This window comes from Carex rostrata, chromosome 12, assembly GCF_964058835.1.
Source record: "Carex rostrata chromosome 12, lpCarRost1.2, whole genome shotgun sequence".
In the NCBI taxonomy this organism is placed as follows: domain Eukaryota; kingdom Viridiplantae; phylum Streptophyta; class Magnoliopsida; order Poales; family Cyperaceae; genus Carex; species Carex rostrata.
Window position 1 is genome coordinate 1,538,425 of NC_135929.1, and position 15,504 is coordinate 1,553,928.

Sequence of the window (15,504 nt, forward strand, 5' to 3'; positions counted from 1 at the left end):
AAAAGATTTTATAGTATGTTTGAGATCATATATCATTTCTCACAAAAAATATTTTTGATACGCCACAATATTGCAAAATGGCTATATTACATTTTGAACAACAAAAAAGAATACAGAAAACTTAAGATACAGACCAGTTGCGTACGTATTGTTCTATAAAAATTGCATGCTATTAATTGCTTAAAGTGATAGTTCTAAGCCTATTTTAAGATCAAATATTTGCTACCTTTATGAATGATTCCACACCCAGCCAGTGTTTGTCCTAGAGGCTAGACCCAGTGATAGTTCTAAGCCTATTTTCTTTCCCATGACACATTTTCCATTAACAAATAATACCATTAGAGCGTCGTCACTGGTTATTGTATGAATCAAGTAGAGCCGACTTTATATATGATTCATCCTCACCAAGAACTGTCTTTACTTATAACCTAATTTCCCTTAATTAAGCTTTTATCCTTATATATCCATAAACTTATAATCTGTTATGGTTAACAGACAACGGAGGATAACGGAAATGATGCATGGCATAAATTGATAATTTAGATAATCTAGCTACAACAAAATAGCAAAGAAATAACATGTACTGCTTTAAACACAAATATGTACCTAATATATAATAAAATGTGAAGAAAAAATATATTTGTCTGCCTATTTATCTCTTAAAAGATATAAATTATTATAACTAAACATAACTATATTAAGACATTAAATAAATCAATTTCACCCTATGTATACTATTAAATGAATGATTAAAAATTATATATTAATTTGTATTTATAAACTATCCTATAAAGTTATAGATATGAAAATGTCTTACCCATAAATATATATACCCGTAACCTATAAACTCTGAAAATATCTTCATCCGTACGTATTTGTCTTATCTAATACAAAATGAATTGAATAATTAAATAAATGTACGTATTTCATACGAGTTTGACACTCCTAAGGAAAAGTACCAGCTGCGCGCGTCCACCATAAGCTCTTGATAATTAATTACAACTTATTATTAGCCTTATTTTTAGGAGATGGTGTTGTAAACAAATTTGCTACTTTAACCATGGTACTATGGTAGTCTCTACCAAGTTTAAAAGAAAAGAAAAAACAATATTAGCCTTATTTCAGAAGAGTAAGTAATTTCATAAAATTCCCATAAGAGAATCAAAAGTGCAACAAAGGACTAGAAAAATATATTATAGCTGATCACGTAATTAATACAAGGTTAGCTGGCTCTTGAATTATGAAATTATATATATGTTGGAATCTCCATTACTACGTACGTATAACACGACAAGCTAATATATGTTAGGAAAACTAAATTGTCATGAAACAAAGGAAATCATGTTAATTTTGTGAATAAAAAATATGTTGAACTTTCCACTATATATTACTGGTATAGGAAAATATAAAGAAAGAAACCCAGACTACTTCCAATGAAATAATCAATTAATATAATGTTCAACACGAAACCAGACTATTTGCTAGTCTAAAGATAACCTCAAATTATGGGTTTTCAGATATTCGTTACTAAATTAAAGCAAACCAGCGTAAGGCTGGAAGAGCTGATGTAACTGTGTTTTGATGATAACTTGGTGAAGCGCGCATACGTACGCTGTCTCTTTTTCTAGAGGCTCAGACTCGTAAATCGTGCACTCTATATAATTAAGGGGAAATTTTTTATTCGTAGAAATTAAGAAAAAAAGTAGAGGGAGAAACATAAAGAGTACAGTGTTTGTTATATTGATAGAAATATCGGTACAGATTTTATCGATTCAAAAAATCAAAAGAGTTAGGATGGATAGAATTTGCACCGATCTTAACCTATTTCCCCAACTGCCACAACAACAGGAATTCGTTACAGTTCAGTATGAAATAGAGTTTAGATAGGTAGAAATCTTACCTATCTAAACATTTGTTACATTAAAATATTTCCATAGTTTGTATGGGTACGTAAACATTCTACCGATCAAAACATTTATTTTATTTTTTTTTTGCGGTTTAGGGTTTATGTAACCGTCCTTCCTCAACCAGCATTCTTTCTCAAAATAGGGTTTATGTAAAAAGAGACCAAATTTCTCAATCTTCTCAAAATTCATGTGAGAACAGATCGGCAACACCATTGTGTTAAGCGAGTCAAGCTGATAGATATCGTAAGTTTTTTTTTATTACATGAATATTTAGGACCGTAAAATTGAAAATGGAATTACAACAAATTATGGTTTTTTGTACCAGGAAAATGGCTCGGATATTTGTTAATATTTACCACAGAGGTGAAGTAATACGTAAACAAACAGAAGATGGTTATAATTTAAGTGTTGCATGGACATTTTATGTGACTAGAAACACTAGTCTTGATGAATTACGGAGACAGATTCATGTGCATCTTCAATTACTCCCAAGTGAGTACAAATTGACCATTAAAGCACGAATGAACACAGCACCACCTAGAACACTGTATTTCTATTCCCTATTTCCGATAGAATGTCTTGAAATTAGGGAAATGATCATGGAAAATGCAACTCCAATGGTTAAATTTAGTGTGATTGAACTAATTATTGATTCAGAACGAATCACATCGGAAACCAACTACTACCCATACCCGGATAGCATAGCAGGAGGTAGTAACACACCAATATTGTCAAGTCCACCTGCAATAATTGTGGATAATCCATTATACCTAAATTAATAGTACACAAGAATGAATTAATCTACCATATTTATAAAATATTATTAAACACATAAATAAATACATTTAGATATAATCAATCATTATACCTATTTGCAATGGTTACATCACAACTCACCTACTAATAAAAGGCAGTAATTAAATATGTACAAGAAAATTGTGGTTGATTAACAGACAGTTCCTAATTATTTTTGCCAAATAATTTTCAAAGAGTGACTAGGAGATTAATCACAATTTTTTTTCATATTCAAATGATTAGAAGACAGAAATTTCAGGTTTCTAAATTTAAATAAGAACAATTGGCAACAATGGAGAGTTTTAATGCTACTGCTCAATTTTTTTTTCTGTTTTGCTTCATCCAAATCTCAATGGAAGTCTAACTCAAATTGTAATCCTTCAACCATTTTGGGGATTGGCCAAATTGGGGATCGAACAAACTTTCAATTGGAGATTGAACAAACTTTAGATAGGTAAAATTTAATTGAAGTTTGGTAATAGTAAATTTCGGTATAAACCCTAAACCCTACACCTATCCTAACTCATTTTTTTCTGTTTTGCTTCATCCAAATCCCCTGTACTGAGCTCAACAACACAGATTTGAATTCTACTTGTAAAATCAATAATATCAATTGATTCTAAAGATAATTTTGGATTAAATAAATTAGACAAAATGTTTCGTACCTTGGCCGAAAAAACAGATCCAATATTGTTGTTCGTACAATAATCTTTTACGTCTATTTGACTAATTTGCAAAAACATACAATTATTGAATTTTACGATTTCTTCTATTTTAAGAACATATAGGTCCAAGAAGAGAAAGAACTGCGATGAAATATGCTTGGACTGAAGAAATCACGAAGACTTTTATCAAGAATATAAAATGTAAATCCAAAAGATTGATAAAGTATATGTGAGGTTGATCAAAGTGGGATAAAACGTTATGAACGTTTACAAAACGTTGGTAACGTTTTATAATGATCAGAAGCTTCAAAAATATCAAAAGAAAACCAAGTTATAACGTTAGAACGTTTTATAAAACGTTGTAACGTTTTACAAACGTTATAACGGTTATGAAACGTTGTAACGTTTAACAGGCTCAGAACAACTGAAGAACAGGTGTTCAGTATAAACTAGAAACGTTGGAACGTTTAGAAAACGTTATAACGTTTATAAAACATTGTAACGTTTTATAAAACGTTGAGCAACGTTTTACTAAGCTGTCAGAGAATTAAAACCCTAAATCGCATTTGAATAAAACGTTGGTAACGTTTTATATCAAACAGCTCATTTTTGAGCTGCCACTATAAATAGATTGAAGGGATCACTTTCAAAAGCACCTTAGCCGACCCTAATTATTTAAAAAGTGATTTTCTGAGAGCTTAGAATCCACCATTGTTGTGAGAGCCTATAACTTCAAAATCCCTCAAGCAACCTCAACCTACTTCACCAATCTAGCTATAGATTAGGTTAGAGTAAGCTATTGAGTGTTTCTCTTGTGTTCCTAGATAATCGAGACATTGTTCTCACCTCTTTGAGTTGGCCGTTTGACTTCCCGCTTGGTGTGTAAGGGCTCAACGGTTCACAAGTTGTAATCCTTTCGTATTGGGTAATAGGAAGGCGCACCTCACAAGGTTGCGAAGCCCCGGAGACGTAGGCCTTTGTTTTGCCGAACTCCGTTATCACCCCGCGTGTCAAATTTCTCTAAACTCATCTCTTTACTTTCAATTGCAATTTAATTTCAGTTTTTGAGCAATTAGAGGTGCCCCTAAGTGTAACAAAGTGGTATCAGAGCAAGTTACTCGAGTTAAGACACACTTAATTGGAGATTAGATCAACTTGACAAATGGCACCTTATAGATCCGTGAAAGAACCCCTAATTTTTGGTACTACTACCAAAAATTTCATGCATTGGAAGAAAACCATGATCAATTACTTGAATATCCTTGAGGTATGGTATGTGGTTGAACAAGGGTATACACCAACATACACAAGTGTAGCTACCGAGGGTTCAACCGATGCCAAAATTGAGACCATCATTTCCAAACAAACCAAGAAAGACAATGATCTAGCAACCAATGCCATATTCAATTTGGTTAGTGAATCGGTAGCCTCACTCTTTGGTAGTGCATCAAGTGCGAAAGAAATGTGGGATGCTCTTGTAAACCGGTATGAAGGGAATACCCAAATCAAACGAACCAAAATAACCGGTTTAGAAGCAAAATTTGAAACCTTTAAGGTTGAAGATGGTGAAAGCATTGAGGATATGTATAATAGACTTATGCATATCCAAAATGAGTTTACCGAATTGGGAGAACCACTTTCTAACAATAAACTTGTAGGTAAGCTATTAAGGGTGATGCTCATGAGGGATAAATGGTCCGGGTTGGTGAGTGCTCTAGAGGCAATCCAAGGCACGCACGACACATTCACACCGGATGACCTCTATGCTCATTTTAGGAGTTTTGAAGAAAAACTTCGACAATCCGGTGATTTGAAGCAAAGCTCAAAGTCCAAAACCGTAGCTTTTCCGGCACAAAACCGAAACTTTCCAAGCTCCTCAAACACCCGTCTCTCAAATGATCAATTTATCAACAAAATTGATCATGAAACATACAAGGATGCTCTTCTCTTATCCAAGATGTTTCAAGGAATGCTTGATTTTGAAAGAAAATACAACAAGGAACGAGAAGAGAAGAACAAAAGGGTAATGTGTTTCGCATGCCATAGAGAAGGGCATTCCATTCAAACATGTTTCAAGCTATTTCCACAATTGAAGAACACGGATGGCGAAACACAACAAGATAGAAAACCAAGACAAAAGTATGACGGGTATAAGAAGAAGAAGGCCAAAGCTTTGCAAGCCTTGTTCTCGGATAGTGAGACGGAACAATCCGACACGGAATCGGATAATGAAGAGGAGATCAACCTTGCATTGATGGCAAGTGTAGATGAAGATTCCTCAAAGATTGACATAGACTCAATTATAGCTAGCAAGAACATCACCGATGAAACAACCATCAACTTTCTCATGGAACTTGTTAAATCAAGGAATGCCAAGAAGGGAGATGAAGGAGTCAACACCTCAACAAACTTTGCTAGTGAGGTACATTCAACTCTTAGTCTTGATGGTTATGAGACCGAACTTGAATTTGTAAATGAAGGTGGTGAAGAATATAGTGGTGAAATTGATATTGAAAATTGTATCATCACAAATGAGACCAATAATGACTTGAATATGAATCGGTTAGATACCAATGATACAAGCACTTTCAATAGTGAAATTCTAATGCACTATGATAATGAATCTAGGTTGAAATCACTCCTTGATGAGTCAAATAGAATCTTGGTTGAGAAGGAAGGTATTATCCAAAAATTAATTGCAAAAAATGACATGCTAGAACTTGAAAATAAAAAATTAAAAGTATCTCACTTAGGTGAAATAGGCATTTTAAAAGTTAAAGTTCAAATTTTGGAAACCGAAATTCGGGCATTGAAATCTCCTAGTGAATTATCAAAAGTCACTAGTCTAGATCCCTACTATGTGAGCAAATTGATAAATGATCAATCCTATTATAAAAATGATAGAGTTGGTCTTGGATTTGAGAAGGGTAAATCCTCACTTAAATCTAATCACATGCTAAGCCCTAAAGAAAAAGGGGAACATTCTCAAACTTCAAGTATTCCAAATGAAAAGCTAAAGTTTAATTGTGAACAATATTCAAATTATCAATTCTTTACCAAAAATGGTTTGACTCCCTTGAACAAGGAGTCATCCAAATTGAAGTCCTCTCATGCCTCAAATGCTAATCAAGATAAAAAGTCACCTAATTATGCATTTAGATATAAGTATAATAAAAGAAATTTCAAGAACAAAAATACTTTTCAAAATAGTGATAAGAACATGTTTAATCCAAAGGGGTCAAACAAAACTTATTTCAAAGGACCCGATGGATGGTTTTATGAACTTAAAAATAAAAATGCTTTACAAAACCAAACTCAAAGAAATGGTGTAGCTAGAGATGTTCCCCAACATCACAATAGATTTAATTCTAACAAAATCAAAAGTGTTGCATTCAAAGTTGCAAATAGGTCACATGATAGTAATAAGAGTAGTGTATGTGAAGTGAAGTACCAATCCATTCTCAAACACGGTTCTACTACACTTAAGCAATCGACTACAATATGCAACTATTGTTGTAAATTTGGCCACACTTCCTTAGAATGTGGATTTAGGAATGTAAACAACAAACATAATGTTGTTTGGGTTCCTAAATCTATTCTATCTTAGGTTCACACTTAATCTCCCCTAAAAGTTTTAAAATTGCCAAATACAAAGGGGGAGATTAAAAGCAAGGTATATGTTAGTTACTAACTCAATAATAACTAATATATACTTTGTAGGTGTGTTTGATTTCATCTCAAAAGGAAAGTGCTTGGATCATTGATAGTGGATGCTCACACCATATGACCGGTGACAAATCAAACTTTAAATTCTTAGAACCATATGATGGAGGTACGGTTACCTTTGGAAACAATCAAAGGAAGAGCTCTATTATTGGTATAGGCTCAATTGGTAACCAACACTTGACCATATCCAATGTATATCTAGTTGATGGATTAGACTATAACTTACTTAGTGTAAGTAAGTTATGTGATTCGGGATACTATGCCAAATTTGATGCTAATGCTTGTCACTTAGTTAGATCTTCGGATGATGCTCTAATCTATTCGGGTAAACGAAAGAAAAATGTATATTACTTGTATTTTACTCATTTTGATTCCGGTGAAACTTGTCTAAGTGCCGTATCTAGTGGATCATGGTTATGGCATCGTAGGTTAGGTCATGTTTCAATAGATACTATTAAGAAATTGATCAAACTAGACCTTGTGCGTGGTTTACCAACACATAAATTAGAACTTGAAGGATTATGTGATGCATGTGTTCAAGGTAAACAAACCAAGAGTAGTTTTAAATCCAAAGACATGGTTTCAACCGATCAACCTTTGCAATTGTTACATATGGATTTATTCGGACCAATTAGTGTACCAAGTTTGGCCAAAAAGAAATATGCATATGTAATTGTAGATGACTATAGTCGCTTTACTTGGGTTTTATTCCTACAACACAAGGATGATGCAATTAGCAACTTCATTGAATTTTGCAAACGTGTTGAAAATGAAAAGGGGTCAAAAATCATTAGGATTAGAAGCGACCATGGGGGGGAATTTGAAAATGCAAAATTTGATCAACTTTGCTCTAAAAGGGGATACAAACATGAGTATTCGGCTCCTCGCACACCTCAACAAAATGGGGTAGTTGAGAGGAAGAACCGAACCTTAGTTGAGCTTGCCCGAACCATGCTAAATGAATACCCCTTACCCAAACACTTGTGGGCCGAAGCGGTAAATACGGCATGCTACGTGGTAAATCGCGTAAGCATAAGGACCATATTGAATAAAACACCTTATGAGCTATGGAAAGGGTACAAGCCTAAGATATCTCATTTTAGAGTATTTGGTTCAAAAAGCTTTGTTCTTGATGAATCTCCTAAAGTAACTAAATTTGATTCTAAATCTATTGAGGGAATGTTTGTAGGATATTCAAATTCAAGTAAAGCCTATAGAATTTACATTCCATCTCAAAGAATTGTAATTGAATCCGTGCATGTTAAATTTGATGAAAATGCTAATCAAAAGGTCGAGAAAGGTATTGAGATTGTAGGTGTTGAAGTGCCAATTCTTGATCAAGATGAAATTGAGACAAGAACCGATACAATTGAGGATCAACCCGAGCAAACTCAACCCGAAATGGATGCAACCAACATTGTCGAGATGGATCCAAGAGTTGAAGGAATACAAACCGAAGAGATGCAATCTTCACGAATTGAGTATCAAATTCCTCAAGACCTAAGGGAAGTATCTTCTCATCCTCTTTCTAATGTAATTGGTGATCCTAGGGAAAGAGTTAAAACAAGATCCGAATTAAATCAAATGATTGGTCATTGTGCATTTGTATCTCATATAGAACCTAAAAATTTTAAAGATGCAAATATAGACCCAAATTGGATTTGTGCCATGCAAGATGAACTTGCTCAATTTGAAAGGAACAAAGTTTGGGAACTTGTACCTAAGCCAAATGATAGAATGATTATTGGAACCAAATGGGTCTTTAGAAATAAAAAGGATGAAGATGGAAATGTAATTCGCAACAAAGCCAGGTTGGTAGCTCAAGGGTACAAACAACAAGAGGGTATTGACTTTGAAGAAACCTTTGCACCTGTAGCTCGTCTTGAATCCATTAGAATGCTTTTAGCATATGCCTCAAACAAAAATTTCAAACTATTTCAAATGGATGTTAAAAGTGCATTTTTGAATGGATTCATAGATGAGGAGGTGTATGTTAATCAACCTCAAGGCTTTGTTGATCCAACATTTCCTAATCATGTATATAGACTCACCAAAGCTCTCTATGGACTCAAACAAGCCCCTAGGGCATGGTATGGTAGATTAAGTTCCTTTCTAATTGACAATGAATTCATTAGAGGCAATAATGATACAACTCTTTTCACTAAGAAAAGAGATGGATCACTTTTGGTGGTGCAAATCTATGTAGATGACATAATTTTTGGTTCACCTAATGCGGCACTGGCCGAGGAATTTTCTTCGCTTATGAGTAGTGAATTTGAGATGAGCATGATGGGTGAATTGAACTTCTTCTTGGGGCTTCAAATCAAGCAACTCATGGATGGCACATTTGTGAGCCAAACCAAGTATGCGAAGGAATTGATCAAGAAATTTGGGATGACCGAAAGCAATACAAGCAAAACTCCAATGGCTACGAATGCAAATCTTGACTCGGATCCAAATGGCACATCGGTGGACATCACTCAATACCGAGCTATGATAGGTAGCCTACTCTATTTAACTGCTAGTAGACCCGATATAATGTTTGCGGTATGTCTATGTGCTAGGTATCAAGCAAATCCCAAAGAATTGCACTTGAAAGCCGTTAAAAGAATTCTTAAATATGTCAAGGGTAGTTTAAATTTGGGATTATGGTATGGCAAACAATCGGATTTAGACTTGATAGGATATGCCGATGCCGATTTTGCCGGAGACCGTATGGATAGAAAAAGCACAAGTGGTACATGCCAATTTCTTGGTGGTTCACTTGTATCTTGGTCAAGTCGCAAACAAACCTCGGTTGCCCTTTCCACAACGGAAGCCGAGTATGTAGCGGCCGGTAGTTGTTGCACACAAATTCTTTGGATGATTCAATCCCTAAATGATTATGAAATTCGCTTCCGCAACGTACCAATTATGTGTGACAATACTAGTGCCATTATGATATCCAAAAAGCCGGTCCTTCATTCTAGAACCAAGCACATAGAGATAAGGCATCATTTTATTAGGGATCATATAGAAAAAGGTGAAATTGAACTCATACATATCGACACCAAAGAACAAATTGCCGATATATTCACAAAACCCCTAAATACACAACAACACAATGAATTAAGATTTAAATTAGGCATGCTTGAACTTAGAGAATAGTCATATTCATAACTTATTTCAAAATTATTATTTGCAATCAAAATAGGTCATTTAAGGAGTGTTTTAAAGAAACAAAACGTTATAACGTTTCTGAAAACGTTCCTAACGTTTTGTGAAACTTCAAAAAGTCCGAAAGCATTATAAAAACGTTACATAACGTTTTATAAACGTTATAAACGTTTTCACTTCCAATACTTAGCCAAAATATTGACAAATTACAATATAAACGTTGTAAACGTTTTGAAAACGTTGGTAACGTTTTATTAGACTTCAAAAAGTCCGAAAGCTTCACAAAAACGTTGGACAAACGTTGCACAAACGTTCCAACGTTTTCAAAACGTCACAACGTTTATACAAACGTTGCAACGTTTGTCTGACAAGGGACCAAAAGTGCAAAAATTACAAGTGAAAACGTTGTAACGTTTTCCAAACGTTGGTAACGTTTTATGAGACTTCAAAAAGTCCGAAAGCTTCACAAAAACGTTGGACAAACGTTACACAAACGTTATAACGTTTTAGGTAAAAACAATGTATTTTAAACAAACGTTGGTAACGTTTTATAAACGTTGGTAACGTTTTATAGCGAAAAATGGTTTTAAAGCCTCCAAACCCGTCCCTTCCTCCCTATTCTTTCTTTCTTCCTTCAAACCTCTCCTTCTTCCTCTACTCCGACTCTCTCTCTCTCTCTCTACCCATTCTAGCCATCTACTTCACCAAATCAAGAAATTCTTCTTGATTTCTCTTCTCCTCTCTTCTCACTACTCAATTCTCTTCTCCAAATCTCCTTTCCCTCTCTCAATCTCTCTCTCTCCAAAACCCTAGCCAAAACCCTAGGAGCAAATCCGGCGATCCGACCGTTGGATTGACGATCCGGCTTCACCACTGCACTTCTAGGGCTCTCCTCTTCTCGGTTTAGCACTTCACCTCTCAATCGGTAAACTTTCTCTTTAACCCTAATCTAATGGCTCCAAAGAAAGATGCAGTGCCTAAGGGTAGTAAGAAAAGACGTGTGGACTCGGAGGTTGGTCAAGGAAGTGGGGGAAATTTGGAACCAAATTGGAACATTCACCGGTCAAATAGATACCTATTCCGGGATATTGTGGCCTATGAGAATTATGTGGGTTCTTTTATGAATAGGAAAATAACCGATTGCTACTGGTTTAACAAAGCCGCGGTTACCTTCTCCCAACCCGAGGATGACAAGATAATTGCTTATGTGAATCATTGGGGATGGGAACCTATTGTCACTTGTTATGAACCCTACAATGACCTTCTTACCCGCACGTTCTATGCAAACATCCAAACTAGTGATGAACCCTTCAGGATCATCTCTTGGGTAGGCGGGAAAGAAATTGTCCTATCTCTGGATACTGTGGCACAATGGCTTGGGGTTGAGAATGACGGGGAGGAAACCTACCCCTTGAGAAGTTGGCCTCTTTATGCCGATGGAACTTCACTTGACTATAAGAAATGGTTTGACCGCAACTACATATCCGGAGCTAAAATCTATGCTTCTCACCTTCCATCTCTACATCGATTGCTCTTTCTCTTCATCAACAACATCCTCATGCCCAAAGCCACAATCAAAACCAATCTTGAGTGGGGACCCATGTACTTTCTTCGTCATCTCATTCAAATGGATGAAAAGAGGATTAATATACCCTACTTCTTTCTTCGTCACATTAATGGTGCATTTACAACCTCGGTCCACTCTCTGCCTTATGCCCACCTCATTCACAAAATCATCCGTCTCAACGGTATTCAACTACCTGAAGATGCAGAAGTATCCTTCCCGACAAATTTGGTTGACCACCTGACAAGAATCGGGTGGGTCTATGGTCATTCAGAATCGGGTCTGAGGCGCTATGAACCCGATGCAAGAGCCATCAACCAATGGATAAACCATCAAGAGGCACTACCCAATCAATACTGGGATTCGGAAGAACAAGTTGCACCGGCTCAACCTCCACCTCAACCACAATTTGTGCCACAAGCTGGTGCGTTTGTCCCTCCAGAAGGTCAAGAAGCACAAATGATGTGGCTTTGTCAACAAATGCACAACCAACGTCTTGAGATTCAACAGAATCATCAAGCCATGAATAGGAGGTTCGACAAGCTTGAAAAGGGGCAAATGAAGATAAGGCAACAACTGCGAGCACATGCTCGAGCTCTCAATACGCTTGATGAAGCACAATCAAGCCTCTCCAATCGCTTTATCAAGCAATATGGTCCCTCTGGAAGCCCGGCACGAGCACGTGAGCGTCTGGTTGAGGAAGAAGACCTGGATGATGAAGAAGAAGACATCCCAGTTGAAAGTCAAGAAGAAATGGCCGAAGAACCAAACGACCCCATGAATGACGAATAGATCGAATTTTTTTTATAACTTAAATTGTGTGTTATTTGCATGAACTGTTTGTTGATTGCATGTTTAATTTGAATTGTTTGAATTGCTTTGATTTTTGTTATGTTAGTTCAATTGTTGTTTTGAAATGTTTTGAATTGTTAAATTGGTGAATTTCAACTAGTTTAAATTGATTGAATTGCATGATTTGATTGAATTGTGGTATTTGAAATTTGGTGTAGATATGTATGAGATATTGATATCTTAAAAATGGTGTATGAATTGCTAACTTGTAAGGGGCTACATTGCAAAATTGCAAAAATTGGATATCTTGGCGCCTTGACAAGTTTTATTGAATTACTTGGATTGCATGAGTTGAAATGTTGTATATGCATGAGCTATGCACATGGATATATACAACTTGATATGGTGAATTGAAATTGAATTGTTTTGCATGTAAAAGTTATGCCCTCAACTTTATTTTTGTTTGTAAATTATTGTTGCTATATTACTAAATTGAGGGGGAGTGCATAATTTGAGGGGGAGCACTTTAAATTAGTGCTAATTTTCAACCCTTTCGTCGATTTCCAAAAGGGGGAGAAATTGGTACAAATGGATTGAAATGCAAAATCAAAACTGGATTAACTAATTTCTGAAAATTTTCGATTTATGCACTTACTCACATTGTATGTTTTTGCAAATCGCCAAAAGGGGGAGATTGTTGTTCGTACAATAATCTTTTACGTCTATTTGACTAATTTGCAAAAACATACAATTATTGAATTTTACGATTTCTTCTATTTTAAGAACATATAGGTCCAAGAAGAGAAAGAACTGCGATGAAATATGCTTGGACTGAAGAAATCACGAAGACTTTTATCAAGAATATAAAATGTAAATCCAAAAGATTGATAAAGTATGTGTGAGGTTGATCAAAGTGGGATAAAACGTTATGAACGTTTACAAAACGTTGGTAACGTTTTATAATGATCAGAAGCTTCAAAAATATCAAAAGAAAACCAAGTTATAACGTTAGAACGTTTTATAAAACGTTGTAACGTTTTACAAACGTTATAACGGTTATGAAACGTTGTAACGTTTAACAGGCTCAGAACAACTGAAGAACAGGTGTTCAGTATAAACTAGAAACGTTGGAACGTTTAGAAAACGTTATAACGTTTATAAAACGTTGTAACGTTTTATAAAACGTTGAGCAACGTTTTACTAAGCTGTCAGAGAATTAAAACCCTAAATCGCATTTGAATAAAACGTTGGTAACGTTTTATAAAACGTTGGTAACGTTTTATATCAAACAGCTCATTTTTGAGCTGCCACTATAAATAGATTGAAGGGATCACTTTCAAAAGCACCTTAGCCGACCCTAATTATTTAAAAAGTGATTTTCTGAGAGCTTAGAATCCACCATTGTTGTGAGAGCCTATAACTTCAAAATCCCTCAAGCAACCTCAACCTACTTCACCAATCTAGCTATAGATTAGGTTAGAGTAAGCTATTGAGTGTTTCTCTTGTGTTCCTAGATAATCGAGACATTGTTCTCACCTCTTTGAGTTGGCCGTTTGACTTCCCGCTTGGTGTGTAAGGGCTCAACGGTTCACAAGTTGTAATCCTTTCGTATTGGGTAATAGGAAGGCGCACCTCACAAGGTTGCGAAGCCCCGGAGACGTAGGCCTTTGTTTTGCCGAACTCCGTTATCACCCCGCGTGTCAAATTTCTCTAAACTCATCTCTTTACTTTCAATTGCAATTTAATTTCAGTTTTTGAGCAATTAGAGGTGCCCCTAAGTGTAACCAATATAAACAATATTTCTCCTCTTAAATATAAACTTATTCCAACAAACGAATTTCAATTTGATCAACAAACCAAAATTTTCTTTTTTTTTTAGAGTCTATCGTCATTTTTCTCTTGAGAGCTAGCTTTCGAAATGGAGAAGAGAAAGAGATAGGCAGGGGAAGGGGAATAGGCGAACAAACTTTAGATAGGTAAAATTTATACCGATCTAAACTTCAATTAACTCAATTCTGAATCTTCTGCGGCACCGTCTTCACAACCTGCAAAATCAAAAAATTATAGGTTAGGATCGGTGCGAATTCTACCCATCCTAACTCTTCTGATTTTTTTGGATCGGTAAAATATGTACCGATCTTTCTATCAATATAACAAACATTGTACTCTTTCTATTTCTCTCTACATTTTTCTTAATTTCTATGAATAAAAAAAATTCCTAATTAAGGTACTAAGAAGCCTTTTCCATTTGATGAAAAATGAAAATTGTTCGGTTAATTAGTATATATGTTATATAATTGATATATTTATTATGAAAAGCATTGGTTGGAAGTATTTGGAATTGGATAGCTGAGTTTAACAATTTTCTTTTTTATTATACAACTATTGATGAATTATGGTTTATTGACAAATTAAGATACTTCTTTCTTCATCAGATTTTTTTTTTTTTCAAAACTTGGTAGTAGCTACCAAGAATGAATTAATAAATGTGTTTACAACTACATAGATTTACTATAAAATTACAAAAAAAAAAAAGAAGTCAGAATTCAGTGGTTTTTAGAGGGAGACTATAATACTAGGTTTTTTTGTGTCACTGCCTCTTTAAAAAAGAGGAGAAAAGCTATATGTTTCTCAATGCATTAGCTTGGAAGCTCCTTTTACATTAGAAGAAATCAGATTGACTTTATTTTCTTGTAATTCTCATAAATCACCTAGTCCAGATAGGCTTTCTTTCTTGTTTTATCAGTCCTTTTGGGACACAGTGAAGATGGATTTGTTCATATTATTTCAATCTTTTTTTTTTCTAATTCATTAGAATTGTCAAAATTGAATTTAGCCTCTATTTGCCGTATTCCCAAGAAAGAGAACCTTAAACTAGTTACAAACTATAGGCCCATTA